This window comes from Nannobrachium achirus (assembly GCF_963921795.1).
Source record: "Nannobrachium achirus genome assembly, chromosome: 10".
NCBI lineage: Eukaryota > Metazoa > Chordata > Actinopteri > Myctophiformes > Myctophidae > Nannobrachium > Nannobrachium achirus.
In genome coordinates, this window is record NC_137819.1 from 8061566 (window position 1) to 8081053 (window position 19488).

Below are 19488 nucleotides of genomic sequence, written 5' to 3' on the forward strand. Positions count from 1 at the left end.
AAATCAATGTTACATTTCAGGATTCCAATCCGAGTGTGGAAATACAGTTTACAGTTTAGGCATTTAGCAGGTGCTTTTTATCCAAAGCGATTTACTATAAGCAGAAAGATATAGTGGTCATATCCATCATAAAGGTTGGCCAACCCTGCACAATGTAGACTAATGTCAAGGGGTTGACACTAAGGCCTCAGAGGCACTTAAAGGTTAGTACAGGTCATGTTCTACTACCCAAAGGTTTATATACCTGCCAGGGGCAGGTGGGCAACCATTAGTGTCAATGCTTGATAACTATTACAATGTAATAACAGTTCATTGTAGAGAAAATTGTCAGTAACATGTTTAGTATCATGGTTACTGGTTAGTATTATGTAATAACAGTTCATTGTAGAGAAAAGTGTCTGTAACATGTTTAGTATCATGGTTACTGGTTAGTATTATGTAATAACAGTTCATTGTAGAGAAAAGTGTCAGTAACATGTTTAGTATCATGGTTACTGGTTAGTATTATGTAATAACAGTTCATTGTAGAGAAAAGTGTCTGTAACATGTTTAGTATCATGGTTACTGGTTAGTATTATGTCAGTCATGACGGTATCATGGTCAGTACAGTAATACACAGTAGGTGCTGTTTATTACATTATGACTAGCTGTTTTCCCCACTGTCACGCCACAGTATATCTTCATAGGTGATGTGGACACTTCCCCTCGCTGTGCCTTAGGTTGGCTCCCACAGACCCACAGTGTCAGTTTGCTTGCCATCAGTTCTGAATAGCCTGCCAGCCTCATCCTTCTCTGACCTGGTCTATGATTTGTGGGAGGCCCTGTAGAGGTCCACATTTCTGATGTGATCATCCTTGTGTAGGTGTCATCCAATTAAGGCATTTTCCTGCCATGATGTGGTGTCCATGTCTGGACCCCATACAGAAGTACTGTATACTGTAGGTACATACAGAGGTCAGCTCTCATGTCAGATATCTACACTCCCAAACCATAGGTATTCCAGGCAAGTGCCCTCTGGACCTATATGATGCCAATACTTCTGCCACCACTGCAATTTGAGGGTCCTGAGGCAGTGCCATTGCCTGGGGACCCATAGAATCAGAATCCCTGCATAGAATGATGTTAGCACTACAATATACTTTGACTTTGGTTATCTAGGGTTATCCTATCAGCCTTGGGAGGGGCACAGGGACTCTGAAATATAGGTATACTAGGTCCTTATTTGACCCTCTCCTCTCCTCTCCTCTCCTCTCCTCTCCTCTTCCCCTCCTCCTCCTCTCCAGCCCTCCTCGTCGGACTGACAGACAGACAGACAGACAGACAGACATTAGGTTGTTTAATAGTTAGATATAGTCCTAACAGTTGTTTGTTGGGACTGGTCTTGTGTAGTCTACATAGTTGTGTTGGTTTACACCCTTGTCAGTCGCTGCAACCATGTCTTTGTCTTTGAGGCTGAGGGGGGTCCATGGCATTGGTCCTACAGCCCATTATTCTGAAACTGGTGACTAAAACCTGGTGAATTCTAACCCTAACCCTATCCAATGTACCGGTAGGACTAATGAACCTTCAGATTTATGGGTAGTCACTGCTGAGGGTGCTCTTAGCGTATTTAATTGTATTTATTCTTTGTATCGATATATATGACCATAAACTTGAACCTGAACCTTGAACATGAATATAAACTAGAAGCAGTGCTCTTCCGAGCACAGGTCTCCACCAGGCCACACAAATCGGCCTGTTATAGCGCCACCATGAGGCTGATTTAAAAAATGTGGGGCAGAGGTTCTGAATTAGCATCCAGAGAGTGTGTGTGCTCAGTTTGGCAGCGATCGGGCCAACGGCGCCGGAGATTAGCTGGTAACAACCAGGCCACACAAATCGGCCTGTTATAGCGCCACCATGAGGCTGATTTGAAAAATGTGGGGCAGAGGTTCTAGATTGGCATCCAGGGAGTGTGTGTGCTCAGTTTGGCAGCGATCGGGCCAACGGTGACTGAGATTAGCTGTTCACAAACTGCGAGGACGCACGGACGCACGGACGGACGGACGGACGGAGGGGAAAACATACTCTCCCTCAGCCTTCGGCTGGTGGAGACAATTAGCAAAATAAAAAGGAGCAGTCCAAGGAGCACTTGTAGTTAGGGTGAGACAGGGAGGTCGGGGTTCAACCCCGGTCGGGTCAAACCAAAGACTCCTTTCTTGGCACTCAGAATAAAGGATTGGAGTCATGTCCAGGGGGTGTACTGGTACATCAAGCTGCCTCACTTATCATGATATAGGCTCCTGCCCTCTAGGCTATGGGCCTCATGGCTTACTTACTTTGAGAACAAACCTGTGTTGCAATTCAGTGTGGCTACTTTACCACTTTATTCAGTTTTTTGGGTGAAACTCCCTAGGTAGTGTAGTGTATCACCTGTTATATTTCTGTATACCATGGCAGAAATAGAACAGATGAGATCAGTATACAATAAAACAGTTGAATGAATATACTGTAGTTAGTACTATGTGCAGTCTATCTTGTAGTGTAGGTTACAGTCTGAACCTGATAAGAATCAAGATACATTCTTATCAAGTTCACACTGTAGCCTACACTACAAGATAGGCTGCACAAAGTGCACATATACAGTATACCGTTTTATTGTATACTGATTCATAGGTTCAGACTGTACACTTTATTCACTGATAAGACTGGCACTGGAAATGGAAATACTTTTTTCACTGTTGATAGGCTGTACATTTAGATAATGATTCATATGTTCGCTGTTGAGATGAAAACTATACATACATCAACAAATATGTTGATGTCCAGGTGTCACCAGGTATTGTACTCCATCTGAATCTGTCTTCAATAGTTATCTACACATCTGATTCATGTCTCAAGATACAAAATTCTGACAAAGTTCAAATAATCGAAACCTCAAACAATGTTAACATTCTTAAGGACTTTGTTTATTGTGCAACAATACAACATACCAAGAAAAGTGCACTGGCAGACAATATATCTTCGGGGGTCATGTTGGCTTGTGGACATTATTATAATTTCTTTGGCCAAAAACATACAGAACAAACAGAAAATAATATCAGGAACACAAAGCTCTTAACAGGTCTATAAAAGCTCTTAACAGGTCTATAACAATGTAAGTAAGTAGTAAATCAGAGTCATACACATGAAGAACAGCTGGAGACATTCTGTAATTGGGTATTATGATCAAAATAAGAACAATACAATGGTAAGTAAAAAGAAAATCTAAAACTTGCCATGGATTATTTTGTCGACCCCTTGATCACTTGGAAAGTGCTTGCAACATAAAATAAATCTTAATCCATCCTTGTTTACAGGAAAAATATAAGTGGAAATGGATGCATGGCCTATTACTGACAATGTTGACACTTTTCATTTTTGAAACCACAATTTTCATGTGACCACCTATCACATGCAGTGCACTCCTTCCAGATTTTCCATTTCTTGAACCTGTTCTTGTCCTCATCCAAGAAATGGTGCCCACAGACAACGCACAGGTAATCTGTGAAAGGAAAAAGAACAATTAGTTACTCAAATCAAATCAATTTAACAACACCGAGTTCAATGCAATTGTGTTTTATGTATTCAACTGTTGCGCGACACACACACACACACACACACACACACACACACACACACACACACACACACACACACACACACACACACACACACACACACACACACACACACACACACACACACACACACACACACACACACACACACACATCCATTAGCAATGTGGCTATGTAGAAAAGGATTTAAAAACGGATTTTATATGGATTACTCATCCAACAGCAGTTCTCTATGGAGACACGTTGGGCCCCATTTTCGTCCAAATATTCATTTAAAATACTTCAAATAGCCGATCGGCCATTTGAACCTGAGCATAGACGAAAATAGGGCCAAAAGTGTCCTTTAGGTCACCACACTGTCTTGGGAATGCGGGAAAAAATATAAAAAAAAAAAAAGGAATAAAATACATGAAATCAAGTCTCTTTGGGATGAGTAATCGATAGAAAATAAGTAATTTTGGGGGTGAACTATCTTTAACAATAGCTTTAGAAAATAACTACATAGGAGAGATTGACATGAAAGTTGCCAGACTGCACGGGGCAGGTAAATAAAATGGTTGGGCAGGTTAAGTTTGCTACAGAGTTGCCTGGTTGCGCAGTTTGAGTAACATACTGTAATACGAGATCTGTGTCTTTAGCCTACTTGAATGGGGCTAGAGCAGTCTTCCAACGTTTTCAGGCCAAGGACCCCTTAGTTGAGGGAGAGAGCCCCCACAACCTTCTCATAGATTCCATATAGTTTCATCGTCTGACAGCACAATCATCTTTGTGTATTTTGGATTCATGTCAATTTGTGTTTAACCACTTGAACCCTCAATACTTCATAAACCTGACGTTTCCAGCCGATCTACAAGCTCACAACACCTCGCACTGTGAGGCGGTGTGAGCTTGTAGATCTGCTATTTTTGGCTTAAGTTCTCAGAATATGGACACACAGATTTGGAGGACCCCCTGTAGTAACTCTGAGGACCCCCTAGGGTCCCTGACCCCCTGTTGAGGACCCCTGGGCTAGAGTGTTCCGTCTCTCTCGTTCTCTCTCTCAAGTCCCTCCCTCCCTACCTCCCTCCCCACACCCCCACACACACTCTGAACGAACGTGGCTGGCTAGCTGCTATGCGAGCTCCGTCAAATAGCTCATCTACAAGCTCACATTATGACACGATGAGCACCCAACTCCGAAATAGTTTTAATTCAAAATCCTGCGATTCTACCCGTTTGGAATCTCCTGATAGAGTAGCGCGTGTGTCTCCGTTTTCAAAGAGTCAGGACAAATTTCATGATCATTGCTTTTACGATGTTTACCTACGTCCTAGCCAGCCACACATATCCACTCGTTGTGGGGGCAAGGGGCTAAATATTCATTTCTCACATTGGTATTATGGGTGATCCATTGAACTCGAATACAATAAATATAGCAATAAATCTAAACTGAAAAAGTGTACCTTTAATGTCCTCCTTGGTCTCAGCCATGTCAATGTGCTCTCGATGCCTGGCTCTTGCACCTAAGAAAAATAAACGTTACAGTTAAAAGTTGTAATAGAGAGGATTGTTGTGATTTAAATATATTCATTTGTTTATGGGTGATCCACAGGACTACTGTTGCTGTTAGTAGCTACATTGGAGTCAGTAATGCTGTATAGGGCAGATACATGGACCCTCACAGTAATGCTGTATAGGGCAGATACATGGACCCTCACATTGGAGTACAGTATATAACCTCATTAAATGTAAAGCGCAATACAAAGCATGCGCTAAATCTTCATCAGTTTGGGCCACAGCAGAGAGAACACACCTTAGGCCTCATTTACTCAACAACAGTCTCTAGAAAGAACGGCAAAAGGTTGTTGGATTCTCATATATAATCCTGTGGTCAGATGGAGACGCAACAATGACTAAGACAATGTAGCGCGCTTACTATGTCGCTATCTGTCTGCTCTCCTTCCTGTCACAGCATGTGTTTACATAATCACCATGGCAGCTACATGCGCCACTGCTGTCAGCTTTGCAGCATTAGCCATGACCTCACACATTTTGCGGTTTCCCAGTAACTCGCCGTTTAGATGGAAACGCAAGGAGGATCGTCACATATTTTCACTGTGGGAAGTAGTGATGCGCGTTGCCCACAGACCCTGTTGGTCAAGATTTCAGACTCAATTGGCGGCGGTTATCACCACTCTCATGTGCAATAATAAAGGGAGAATAATTCACCTGCTATTGTTTTTTATTCTTAATTGATAAGAGTAATAACAAGAATAAAACTGTTGAGCATGAGAAAACAAGTTTTAAAATGCACCAGAGTTGGAGCAAGGTTTTTCCTCCGCTTAATTCCGCTCCTGTTGGGGCCGTGAACCTGTATTGCGCCTTGCAGATGCTTACACAGAGAACAGAGCAGTGCGCAAACAATTCTCAGTGTGTCTAATGTCTCGGTCTCTGTAATGAGTGTAGCCTACTTTGTGTCAGTTAAATTATAGGGCAGGCTATCACCAGATACGATTCGAAGCCGTATATAAAGATGCACTATTGTGGTGATGATTATAATTCATTCCCGGGGCAGGCGGGTTAAGTTCCGTGCCGGCTACAGGCTGTGCAACATGCATCACTACTGGGAAGAGGTTTTGCCTTTTGCGTTTACAATCCCCGAAAATGCTGTTGTCGTCTGAACGGAAGGCATATCTGTTTAATTTTGCTGTTTTCTTGTGGATATAGCCTCATGCCAAACAGGAGGGGGTGGAGGGCAGCAATTCAGGCATCCAGAGATAGTGTTGGCTAGACTGCATGGGGGACCCATTGAAGTAAAAGGTTATAGCAATATAGTGCAAAAGGGTAAAACATTTACCTCCATCATCACTGGTCTCAGTCATGTCAACGTCACCATCACCTGGGGGCTGTCGGCACCAAGCAGGTGCACCTAAAATATAATAAAAACGAATTACAGAAAAAACTAATTACAGATAAAGTTCACATGCAATAGCTATGAATTCCATGTTTACCTAGACATTTTTCTACAAAGCAATGTAGTTAAGCTAGCACGTTATTACTAGACTAGAGGAAAGATTGAACTATCTTCCACACACTGTCATGGATTGTATGTCAAATCTACTATGAGTGCAGTGCCCCCCAAAAACTCACAGGCATGTGCACGTGTGTGGGGGGCACAGAGACACACAGAACATTCACGCTGGCTCTCTGCTCCCTGCAGCACTAAAAGGCCAGATTTACCTGTTGCTAATTAACTTAACTTGTCAACAGAGCCTTTAATAGCAAGGAAAACAAAGGTATTATTACGCCAAACACTTACACATGGCCTCCAAAATTTCTGTAGGGGTCTGCCGATTAGAGTCATCTGCGTCCTCATCTATCCTGTCTTCATTTACAAAGACAACAGAAAAAACAGGATGAACAAAAAATAAATGTCATTGGCAATGTTCTGCATACTGACTAGATTTACTTGTTACTTTAATTTTCACAGGGTGGTGTATAGGTTAAAAAAAATTAAAGAAAAGACTGGTGTTAACATAGTTAATAATATCTAAAATAAGAAAGTCATTATTGACAAAAAGGTGTCTTACCTTCTGGTGTACATAGGGCTGTGTCCACAGCAGGAACCTTTGCCTTCTTCCTCCTTTTGTCCCCAGTCCCTTTCTTTCTCCCCACTGTTGGTGAAAGAACAAACAGTATAATGGTACCAATGTGTACCCTGGGGTCATCTGGTTTGAGTCTACTGGTTCCTCCTGAATCTAGATTTGTGACCAAAGGAGATCAGGTATTAATCCCCCTGAGACAACAAGCAAATGCTTCAGAGTGTGTAATTGCCTTGTGTCTCAGTTCTGACACAATTCATTAATTGATATTCCATCATTTTATTATTGTTACTTTGTTAATACAAGTGCTATCCAAATACAGTATACTATTATTATCATCATCATAATAATCATTATTGTTAATATTGCGACCGTAGGTCGCAGTTTACTGTCAGAACTGTCACACCTTGTCCGTAGACGTCAGGACGGGTAATGCCTGACACTATGGTTTCCCTGACACATCACTGTCTTGGCCATCTGGAGGCACAGTGATGTCACAGTGATGTGGACATCAGGGATGTCGATATATGGGCATAAAAGGGACAGAGTCACAGTGATGATAAAAGGGATTTGTTCCCCTGGCATCACAGGGATCTCCATATAAGGGCATAAAAGGGACAGTCTGTCTGCTGTCTGGCTTAGTCTGGGATCACTTCACTTTACGGGGTTTGATCCGGTTGGGAGCTTTACGTCATGTTGTAGTCCTAGACGGACTACACTTTAGCCGGAACTATCAACCGGATTCAGTTTTAACCCAAAATATTCCCCTGCACCCAAGGACATACTTTTAGGGCCGACCTAATAAACACCTTGATGAGGCGTAGTTTTGCTTTCGAAAAATTTGTTTGGTATGTGCATCTTTTAATCCAACTCGTAGCGACTGGCAAGACTACGTAGGCTACTCCAGCATTTTAAAAGGGATTGGGGAAACAAACAGGGGGAACCAAATCAAAGCGACGCCGCTTCTTCTAGTGGTTTCCGCGCTTTAGGCGGAAACCAAACGGTCTGTTGTGAACGAACACCAGGCTCTCTCCCGGGAGAAAGCCTGGTAGGCGAGGTTAGTCTGGCTGGGTAACGCAGACAGACTGAATGCCATCTTTTTTGTTGATTGACTCTCATGCTCTGACATCACTGTTATGTCATGGGAACTAAATCCCTTTTATTGCCATATATGGAGATCTGTGATGCCAGAGCACCAAATCCCTTTGGCCAGATGTCCAAGACATGGCACCATGGCTTGTCTCACTGAGGCGTCTTACAGGTTATTATTATTATAAGCTGTGCTGCTGTCTCAAAGTCATTATTGACAAAAAGGTGTCTTACCTTCTGGTGTACATAGGGCAGTGTCCACAGCAGGAACCTTTGCCTTCTTCCTCCTTTCGTCCCCAGTCCTTTTCTTTCTCGCCACTGTTGGTGAAAGAACAAACACTGCAGTATAATGCTACTCACTTCAAATACATATTATGATGGTATAATAGATTCTGTGTGGATCAGGGAGCAGACTTATTTCATGTAGTTAATATTGTCATTTGTGCCATACCTTGTGGAAGGGATTGGGGTGATTGAAGTGGCAGGCCCCCTGGATTTACAGGCACCTGTGGAAGGGATTGGCCTTCTGGATCTACTGGATCTAACGGTGTTCCTGGTTGAAGAGAAAACAACATTGAATTTAATTAATTACACAGTTTGTGTGTGTGTGTGTGTGTGTGTGTGTGTGTGTGTGTGTGTGTGTGCGCGCGCGCGACACACACACACACACACACACACACACACACACACACACACACACACACACACACACACACACACACACACACACACACACACACACACACACACACACACACACACACACACACTCTTTTAATTGTATTACACTGCTTGGTTGAATGCTCGATTCTGATTTGTCAGTCACTGAAATCAGCAGTGTGTTATTTCATGATAACAGACCGCTCCACTCTATAACAGACCTCTATCTAATCAAAGGGTCTAGTACCTGATGCACTGCATGAATGTTATTATCCAACATGTCAGCCATGTAAACAAAAACACAATGTCATTACTAAATGTTGCTCTCAAGAGCAATGTTTTTGAAAACATTTTGAGAAATAGACAATGCAGTAACCGAAGATTGTTTCTATTTGATCGGTAAGATGGCCACTGCAACACATATGGAATACTTTCATTAACATAAGCAAGGAATTACTCAGTTTTGTCATTACTTATGGTACTTAAGTGTATTTAATCATCCAGCTGGGGGTTGTTTTTCATCAACAACCTGCACAGTGGTAATTATACCTTGCATATCATGTGTTTACACAATTCATATAGAAACTACCTACTTATTTGAAAGGAAATCTGCTGTGCATTCTCCAGGATGGCCTTCAGCTGATCTCTCCCATAAAAGTTACTCTTACGTAGTTCCGGACAAATTGGGGGGAGACCTGTAGCATGCACCGTCCCTGTCTTATAGGGAAGTTTTCCACTGCCACCCGCCTCGTCTTTAAAGTAAAGATACGTAAGAAGAGAAAAAGAGGGAGGGAGAGAGATTGGTTGAGATAAAAGGAAGAGAACTGCAAGGATGTGGTCGTTGTGTTGTATTGAAAATAGACTATGATAAATTGTAGTTATAGACAGAGACATATTAATCCACAAGCTTGTTTTTGGTCATATCCAACAATAACCATTATCCTTACGTGTGCTGCAACAGCTGAAAGTCTTGAGGTAAAAAATCTCCACTAGAACTAGGCTAAGTTTGAACCTAGGGTTCTAGGCTAAGTTTGAACGTAGGATTGCAGTGTATATTCTAAAACTAGAATATAAATAAACTAGAAAAATATATGCTCTGACATTTGAATTACATCTACTGTACCTAATAATGCAAAAAAAAATACAGAAAAAAAGGAAAGAGCTTACTTACTGTATTTCTTGTTGAAGAGATCTTGTACCTTCTTCCTCAACACTGCTTTTTCCTCAGCTGTTGTAGAGGCTGCAGTGGCTGTAGTGGCTGAAGATGGACCGTTGTCTAAACATATTGACATAACATTAATTAATTCATACACAAACTAGATTTCCTATACATAATCCTTATCCAGTATATATGTAGATTGTTTGCTACTACAGCTGCACAGCAGCAACACTATGATTATGACACCACTTCAATTTAGTATAACAGCTGATAGTGTAGTTCCTTGCCATTGACAATAACAACAAATAAAACTTGGGACAAGCCAGGTACATGTATTTCAGTTTATACAAAAGGCTGTCACTGCAGTATACATTTGATGCTTTACACCTGGTTAAAATTCTGTGCAGCTAAAAGCTTTAAAATCACTTATAACTTCAATTGATAATTGACACGTAACATTTTCCTGATTGACTGTATAAGCACTGCACAGTAACCCAATGAAAAGCTGAAATTAACACATGAAACATGTGAGAGCTTGCAGTACGCCTTGAAAGATTTTATAACAGCTGTGCACAATTACATGACCCCAATTAAGTTGATACTGTATGTAAAACCACTGTTAAGCTAAAGTACCAGACAGTACATGTAAATACAGTTTCACGTTATTTTCAGGATATTACCATCACAGAGACTTGCAAATCTGTGAATCATCAAGTCATCATCATCAGCAATTATTGGCATCGCTCTCCTGCTGGCATACTTTAGTATTTTTCTTTTTGGATCGGGGTTGAAGCGGTTATAAACCAGGGTTAGGACTTCGACGCCTAGCATCTCCAACATGGCAATCTGTGCAAAGAAATGGAAAACAAAACAAAGATATATTACTGTAATATATTACTGTGGCAATATGCCAATCTCTGAAGGAATGTTGCATGCACAAATCTAATCAAAGTGCCCTAGAAGTCAAGTTAAAACATAATATCTTATACCTTCAGGGACTTTGTAGGACCGGAATCAAGTTGCAAAATCACTTTAAAATAAGACTTACCCAGCTCTTTGAGGTGCCATTACACCTTTTTAATTCTCAACAATTGAAACAGTTACAAAGCTTGTTTTAATTTTTAAACTTCATTAACACTCAAATGTAGTCCCTAAAGCAAATCTTGCCTTAATACAACTCCAGTGGCACTTTGAGGAAATACAGTAGCTCTGACAAACCTCATTCTTGATTTGACTGAAATGCCTGTGGATCTTTTGGTTCCTCATGTCATCACTGAGGCCTTCTGCGTCTCTATTAGCCTTCAGAGCAGCTGCCTCTTTGTTGTATTTCTCCCTCTCGTCTACAGTCAACCGGGACCAGGCACCCATGTCCTTCATTTCACCTGAAAAATGTTGTACTCAAACTTAAAATGCTCAATGACCTTGTGGTTAGTGTGTCTGCCCTGAGATTGAGAGGTCTAGACTCCGCCTGAGTCTAGACTAAAACATGTTACTCAATGCCTCCCTGCTTGGCACTGAGCATCAAGGGTTAGATTGGGGGCTAAGTCCCTGTGACATACTAGCATCATGTCCAGGGGGTGTACTTGTGAGTAAATATTACAGTTTTTGCCACATTTAGGTCTATATAGTCTATACTTTAAACATAAATTCTAAAAACTCTTGAGCTTAAAAACGTCACTTAAACAAGCTGAGGGGCAGGTGCAATTGTGTGTAAAGATTCAATCAACCATTGAACCTAAATGCTTTTGATTCACAATATCACTTACCATGATCCCTTTTTAAAATACTTTGGCAAAATAAATTGTAGCCAGTCCAATCTCTTAGGACTAATTTTGGTTTGGGTGGATTGGCGGACTGGGTGGGCTTCAGATAGCGCTTGTGGTTACCAATCCAATTCTGAAAGAAACAGTAAAGTAGCCAGGTCAACAAGGGGAAGATAAATATTAGAGCAACATACCTGGCTAGGGATGAAAAAGATGACACGGATATGTGAGAAGATGAGACCAATGCAGACACTAGAGGTCTGTCCTCTCTGGCTATGTAGTGGACACTGCATAAGTGCATATACAATGACCAGCAGGATGGAATTAATATTTATGGGGATCCATGACCATGGACCTGACAAAATAACAGGTGGCTGGGCAGACCAGGGGGCAACGGATCTGCTGATGTCACGCACTATGACCTAGGTCCTAGGATAAACTTTTTTCCTTCCAGTTGTTCCCTTCAGGGGTCACCACAGCAAATCCTCTGCCTTCATCTCATCTTGTCCTCTGCCTCCTCACACCAAATAACCTCATGTCCTCTTTCACTCAATATTTTAGTATCTAGATGCTACAAATCAGATTAAAAACTAATAATATCATGCATGCACACACACACACACACACGCACACGCACGCTTGTAAGCAATTCTGCAACATTTGCCATTTGTTAACTTAAGAACAACAAACCTCGATGACACTGACGCTTAACCCCACCGCAGCTGACGCCTCATTGATGAGGGGGGAACCTACAAAGGTCATGCCTTTGCCAAAAAGGTCCTTGAGGATCTCTTTGGCCGCAGGGGATATAAAGGTTCGTTTCCCTTCGTCTAAAATGAAAAAGAGAAGTTAGTTAGAATGTGCATAGCTCCATATAATGAAATTAAGCCAATGCAATGTTGGTATCAAGCTCAGTTCTGCATTTGGTAATACCAAACCATATGGTAAAACTACACAGCATTCACCAGCTTTCATTAGCAAGGTGAACTTACTTTTCATACTACTACTGTGTAATTTTTTGATTTGCAAATGTATACTTTACCCAGGGATTCCACCAGACTCAGTTTAAGCAGTTCAGTCTAGGCACGCGCACCAACAAGACTGAATTGGTCAGCAACGAAGCTAAACGCAAGTAAAAAAACATACAAACAAAATATATATATATCATTATAATAATATATATATATTATTGGTAACGCTTTAGTTTTAACTATTACTACACACCCATTTGTGTATTGCTAGAGATATTAGGCATAACAATAAAGACATTTAGTCCAGTAGTGTGTAGCCCCAGTGCACGCAGGACAGGTGCATCCCCATCCAGTAAACTTAAGTTGTATTCCCCCCCCTGGCTTACCTCCATGTGGCTCTTCACCCGAGTGTGCGTCGCTCTCTGCCATCTTCAACCTGAATGATAAAATAAATTGGCATGTCAGGGCAGTCAACTTTAGATTGTTGCATCCTCTTACTTGTTGTAGTGGGAATGGGAGGAGATCAACCAGATTACATGCAACAGGACACTAGTACTTAAGAGCTGTCCGCACTTGGGTGCTTGTCAGTGTGTGTGTGTTTCATGCTTCTCAAAGTTCTCATTATATGATCCAGTCTTTGGGAACTGAACGTTTGGTGTCCCTCAGTCCTGAACCCTCTTGTTATTTGTTGAACCCGGTACATTATGACTAAATGTAACTGATTCTTGAGAGAAGCATTGGGATAAGGAATTGTACTTGATTTCATTCACCACAACACTGTTGTGGCTTTATGTTGCGAGTAACCTACTAACCACCAGCGCCAGCTTCCTGTTAAACAACACCTTTTTGAATAGCTTAGATTAGGGTAGTTAGATTAGGTATCGAATGTCATTGAGTTAAGTTTAGGTTAGTTAGGGGGATAGGTTTAGCTGGTTTTATGTATTTCTTGGTTTGCGTCTGGGGTTATTTTCTGCTGTACTCATTTTTTCCATTCAACTCCCTGTAAACTTCCATTCAATATAGTTTATTTTCAAAACGAACGGAACAAAAAAAAAGTCATAAAAATTGCAATCCTTCTCTTCCCCGATAGACAGGATTGTAACACAGCTAACAGTGCCAGTAAAAGTGTCACGAACAGGGTTCATCACCATGCCAGCTTGTGGAGGACATTTGTAAATTCTATTTTTGCCATGGACATACAAATATTACAAGAAACAGTGCTGGACCTAATGTATACTTCAAAGTAGGTTGCTTGAAGGTGTTCCAAATAGACCTGAGTGTATAAATGAACCAAATGGAACCATTAGTACACAGAGTTATGGGGGCCCTTGATAATAAAACGTTTGAGAACCACTGTCCTAGTAGACTCCTAATGTGCCATATAGTATCATAGTAACTCAGTGTCATATTCAGAAGAAATATTGACCTGGAGACTGAGACAGTCAGTAATAGGACATTATGATTAATAAGAACATTATTATATGTCAAAACAAAGGCTAAAATGTGCCAATTCTTGTAAAGAGCACATATTGATGACCCCTGGTTGCAAAAAGTTATCAATGTAATAGCACCTAGGACCCATGAGTCCCCTGTAGTGTTGCTTTAATTCATGTTGATTAATTGATTGAAGACTTTATTAAAAGTTTGCATAGAAAAAGGTACAGTTTCATGACGGTACAGTTCACTGGTACAAGGTCAACAACTAAAAGGATGTCCTAGAAAACACAGTACTACGTTTTCATGTTTTGATTGGTTGGTTGGTTGGTTAAACACTTCATTAGAAGTTTGCATAGGAAAAGTAAGGGCAGAACAATTCACTGAAGGTCAACTAAGAGGAAATAACCACAAAAGCATGATGGCTTGTTTACATTAAGGTCCTTCTACTCTCAATTCATACAAGTTGAAAATAGCCAACTTACTAGGTTTCGTTTCGTTTCTTATAAAGACATTTAACTAATTGAAAACTTATTTAAAGACTGATAAGCTAATGTAAAAGTCTGCACGTTAAGCTCACAAGCCATTGCTGTGTGCGACGCTAGCCAAGTAGCCATACATCATATCCCTAGTAGAGTACTTACGAGGTTTATGATTTATGACTAGTGCGATGCATTGTTTTAGCTTTTAGCGTAGCTTGTGAGCTTAGCTTATCAGTTAGCAACTACACGGACCAAACAAATAGCAACTACATGTATATTGGGCTTACCTTTGGCTTTGAGAAATCTGCAAAACTTTTGTTTGCAAGTAGAGTTGCATCTGCCGCCACGCCAATATTGTTGTGGATAATATATCCGGTGTTCTGTTCTCGCGTGAACACTGGTCAAACCCTTGAAGAATCAGTCGTCTGGCAACGCGAGAGTAAGGCCAGAACGGAAACGGATATGACGTACAGACATACGGATCCATGTTGTCATAGCAACCCATATAAACTAGACAGCTAGCGAAATTATAAACGTTGTGTTGTTAATATAACAACGTATAAGACGTCCATTTCTGTCTGGAAATGCTAACAAAATGCTTTAAGAGCCGAAACGTCTTTAAAAGTATAATAAATCATAATAAAATAATGACGTAAAAACGTTGTGTGCATACAAAGTCCATGCACTTCAAATATAAGATGTCCATTTCTGTCTGGAAGTGATAACAAAATATTTTAAGTGCCGTAACGTCCTTAAAAGTATAATAAAGTATAATAAATCTGAATAAAAAAGAATGACGTCGGCCATTGTTGTCATGGTCACGTGACCGCACAGGGGCTGTGCTTGTCTTGCATATGTTAACATTGTATCATCCAAATCAGTGGGTGATAAGGGTCTACTTGAAACTCCTGGTAGTCCAGTAGTTGACTACTGGCCGATATCTAGGGTATGACAATGGTGGTCTGGTCTGTTCTGTGTACATGAAAGCCAAGCTAGATATAAAGCGTTTTACTGATTAGCTGCTCGGTCTACCTACGTTATTTTGTCTAGATTGATATTTCTATGCATTTGATGTATTGATGTATTACCTTGCTTATTGTAAGTCTCTTTGGATTAAGAGCGTCTGCTAAATGCTTAAATTGTAATTTTCTTTGACAACTTTGAAAGTATAGCCTAATATCTATACAGGCCTGTCAGAAAGCTATTCCCTCATTAATGTGTGGATCCTACATCCATAATTATGTTCCACTGTAGTCACTCATTGTCATATTGATCTGTCCTATTGACCTGTTGTTTTTCAAAAGTGTCTCCTGGAAGACAAATGTCGCATTCCAAAGGATTATTTGGTCATTATATTCTCATTTAGATGGAGCAGCCTGAGGGGCCTGTAATGAACCTGAGCAGCTTTGACTAACAAAGGTGTCAAGTCAGAGTAGGCTACTAGTCCTCCATCTCATGTTCATAGATGATAATGGAGTCTACTGTAGCTATTGTCTGCGTCAACCAGTTCTGTCATTCCTCCTTGTTTTTAGTTCCCTACACAAACTCTGGGATCATTTGTGAAGACACTTCTCAAAGTTAGCTCATTAGTATAAATACGCTAGTATAAATACGCTCAGGGTAGCCAGATAAGTCGGTATTCCTGAACAGTAGGCCTATGTAAACAGAAACCTGAACGTTGTTGATGGCGATGCGAGGTTAGTTAAGATGTAAACAAAGAGTTTATTTCATAAAACTCCACTGTAGACATGTTATGAGCTACTAACTTTCTGTCAAGAAATCCGAGCAGACATGTGTAGCCAGTCAGAAATGTCCTTCCTGAGCTACCGTAGAGAAAGGCCAGGGTCCCTTCCACTTCCTGCTGCCTGAATTGTTTGCACTACAAAAGCCACACTAATGTGGTCTTTCCTCCCTCTTGTCCTGGTGGAAGCAGGTTGAAGCTATTCTGTGCCATGCCCTGGGTAGGTTAATATATCAGTAATGGTGAAATGCCATACAATATTGCCTTTGAAACTGACCTTTTGTTTGTCACCTTAGGCCCTGCTCCCTAGAGACTGATGCCCTATGTCTGATGCCCTGTGTGATGCCCTGTATTTGCCTTCACATGGGCTCTGTGCATTAGTTATGAGGTAAATGTAACTTTTGGTTGCTTTTATATAATGTATATGATTTATGGTGTGTTAACATGTATGATTTGTTTCTTTTGTAGATAGACTGCCACTGCCGTTTTGTTATGTTTTGGTTTTGTTTGTTTGTATTCATTTCAGTTTGTTTTAACTTTAGTATTTAGTTGCTGTTATTGAACCTTATTGGTAACAATAATTGTATTCTCCCCCAAGCAGTAATTCAAGTAATTCATACGTGCCTCTACACTGTTATGCTCGCATAGTGATAACCATCCTTCTCTTCTGTGTCTTCTGAGTGCTACAGGATTGGTGCACGTTGAACTCCTGGACTGTGGAGGGTTAGGTGGATAGGATCACAGCGGTGCCCCCCCCCCTTACAGATTGGTATTTTGCCCTCAACTTGCATGCTTTTAATCAAGGGTTAATAAGCTTCATTCCTTAACCATCCTGTAGTACTCCCTTCCCTTCTCTGCTTACGTTTTTATGACTTTTAAACCATTTGATACTGTACAGTAAAGTACTTTTAATATTGCTGAATGATTGAATAAATATTGTAATCTTGGGGGAAAGTCCTTGCCTGAGTCCATCTTTCATTGTCACATGTGTATCAAGAATCTGTTCTAAACCCGGGCCACGGCCCGGTTACATTCTGGCGATGTCGGCAGTGATACAGTGACTGTTTAGGTGGGCTTATGACAAGGACTTAAACATTTTTTATTTTTTATTCGTTCTTACTTGGTTACATTTTTACATTAAAACAAAACGGCAGTGTGTATGTTGAAGACCAGCTTGGCTGAGCCTCATTGCTGCCTTAATCCCCCCTCCCAACCAACAAAGCGCTTCAATCAACATTGCAGCATTGACTGTTTCTCTTGTTTGTGCCATGGCCAAAGAAATTCAAGAACTGAGGGACTTGGTTCAGCAGTTGCGCGCCGAAAAGGACCAGCTAACGCAGGACCAAGAGGTAGCCTCTCAAGCACAGCAGGTGGATTTAGACTGCACAGATTATGATGATGGCTGCCAAGGCCCTGCTCCTAATAACTGTATCCCTGTTGAACGTCTGGTCTATATACAGAGGGAACGAAAATGTCCAATCTTTAGGGGCACATCTGGGATTCCAGTGGGGGATTGGGTGGAGGAGATCAGAGCTACGCTGAGAACAAGGCACTTAAGACCTGTTGACCAAGCTTATTTTATATATGATCACCTGGAGGGGCCAGCCAAGGATGAGATTAGGTACCGGCCCAGGGCAGAAAGGGAGGACCCTGCAAAAATTTTAACAATTCTTGATGATTTGTATGGCTGTTCAAAATCGTACGTTTCCTTGCAACAGTGTTTCTTTTCCAGGAAACAGCAGGAAGGGGAATCACTTCAAGAGTTCTCACATGCTTTGCAGTGTTTAATGGAACAGGTTGAACGTTGTTCCCCAAGGGAAATGCAGTGTGGCCCAACACTCCTCAGAGATCAGTTTATTGAACATGTTCTTGACTCTAACCTTCGCAGGGAGTTAAAACGAGTGGTCCGACAACATCCTGATTACAGCCTCCTCGATGCAAGAGCAGAAGCCATTCTTTGGGAGCGGGAAGGACGACCTGAGGAGCCAAGGGGTAGGAGTTACTCCGTTCCATGCTTTAGTGCTATACAGTACTCTGAGAGTAAGGCACCTACTACTAGTTCTGTTAACACGGAAATGGCTGAATTAAAGTGTGTGTTGCAGAACCAAAAAGAGCATATTGATAAATTGACAGAGGCCTTATTTGCACTACAGGCACCAGCCTCGAGGCCTCCCTCAAACACCAATGTGGGTAATCGTTACCATAAATCAGGCCACTATGCTAATCTGGGCAGGAACAAACATGTTAATATTCATGTTCAGCCACCTACAGATCCATATCCCACAACAGCAACCCTGGCTGCTCAAGATGGGGGAAACTTTTCCCCCCTGATGTAAGGAGTCGTACATCAGGTGGGGTTTACTCGGGCTCAAATGTCCATAGACCACAAGTTTCAGTTATTCTCCCTAATCGTGCAAGACGTGGGTCAGTATATCAAGGGCCACCTTCACCATCGTACAACATATGCAGATACTTCCAGAAAGGAAGATGTTGGTATGGTGATCGGTGCAGATATCTTCATGTTCTTCTGCCTACTGGTGCTGGTAGAGGTTTTGTGGCTGATGTCCTCTCAGCTTATGCTGACAATGTACTGCCTGAACTCAAATGGTCTCAGCCTGCTCTCCGCCTTCAGGTCCAGAGGGCTGTCGTGAATGCCAGGTCGGGCAAGGTCCGTGACTGGGTCCGAAAGCACCAGCGACGACTGCAAGTGGCAGCGGTGGAGTATGCCCGGGAATGGATGAAGCGGGTGGCAACACAACGGAATGAAAGGGACCAGTGGATTCCTGCAGCTCCGCCGGATCCAAGAATGACGAGCCCTGATGCAGGGGACCGGTACCTGTGGCTGGGGACCAGACATGTGACAGGGAAAAGGAAAGCTCGGCCAGTCACATGGCACGTACCACCTGAGACAGACCCGGTGTACCATCATACAACAGCTTTGCCAGAGGCCGCTACCGCCACCACGTCCTGTCCACTCCCCCAACCCGAGGTAGTAAGAAGATCCAACCG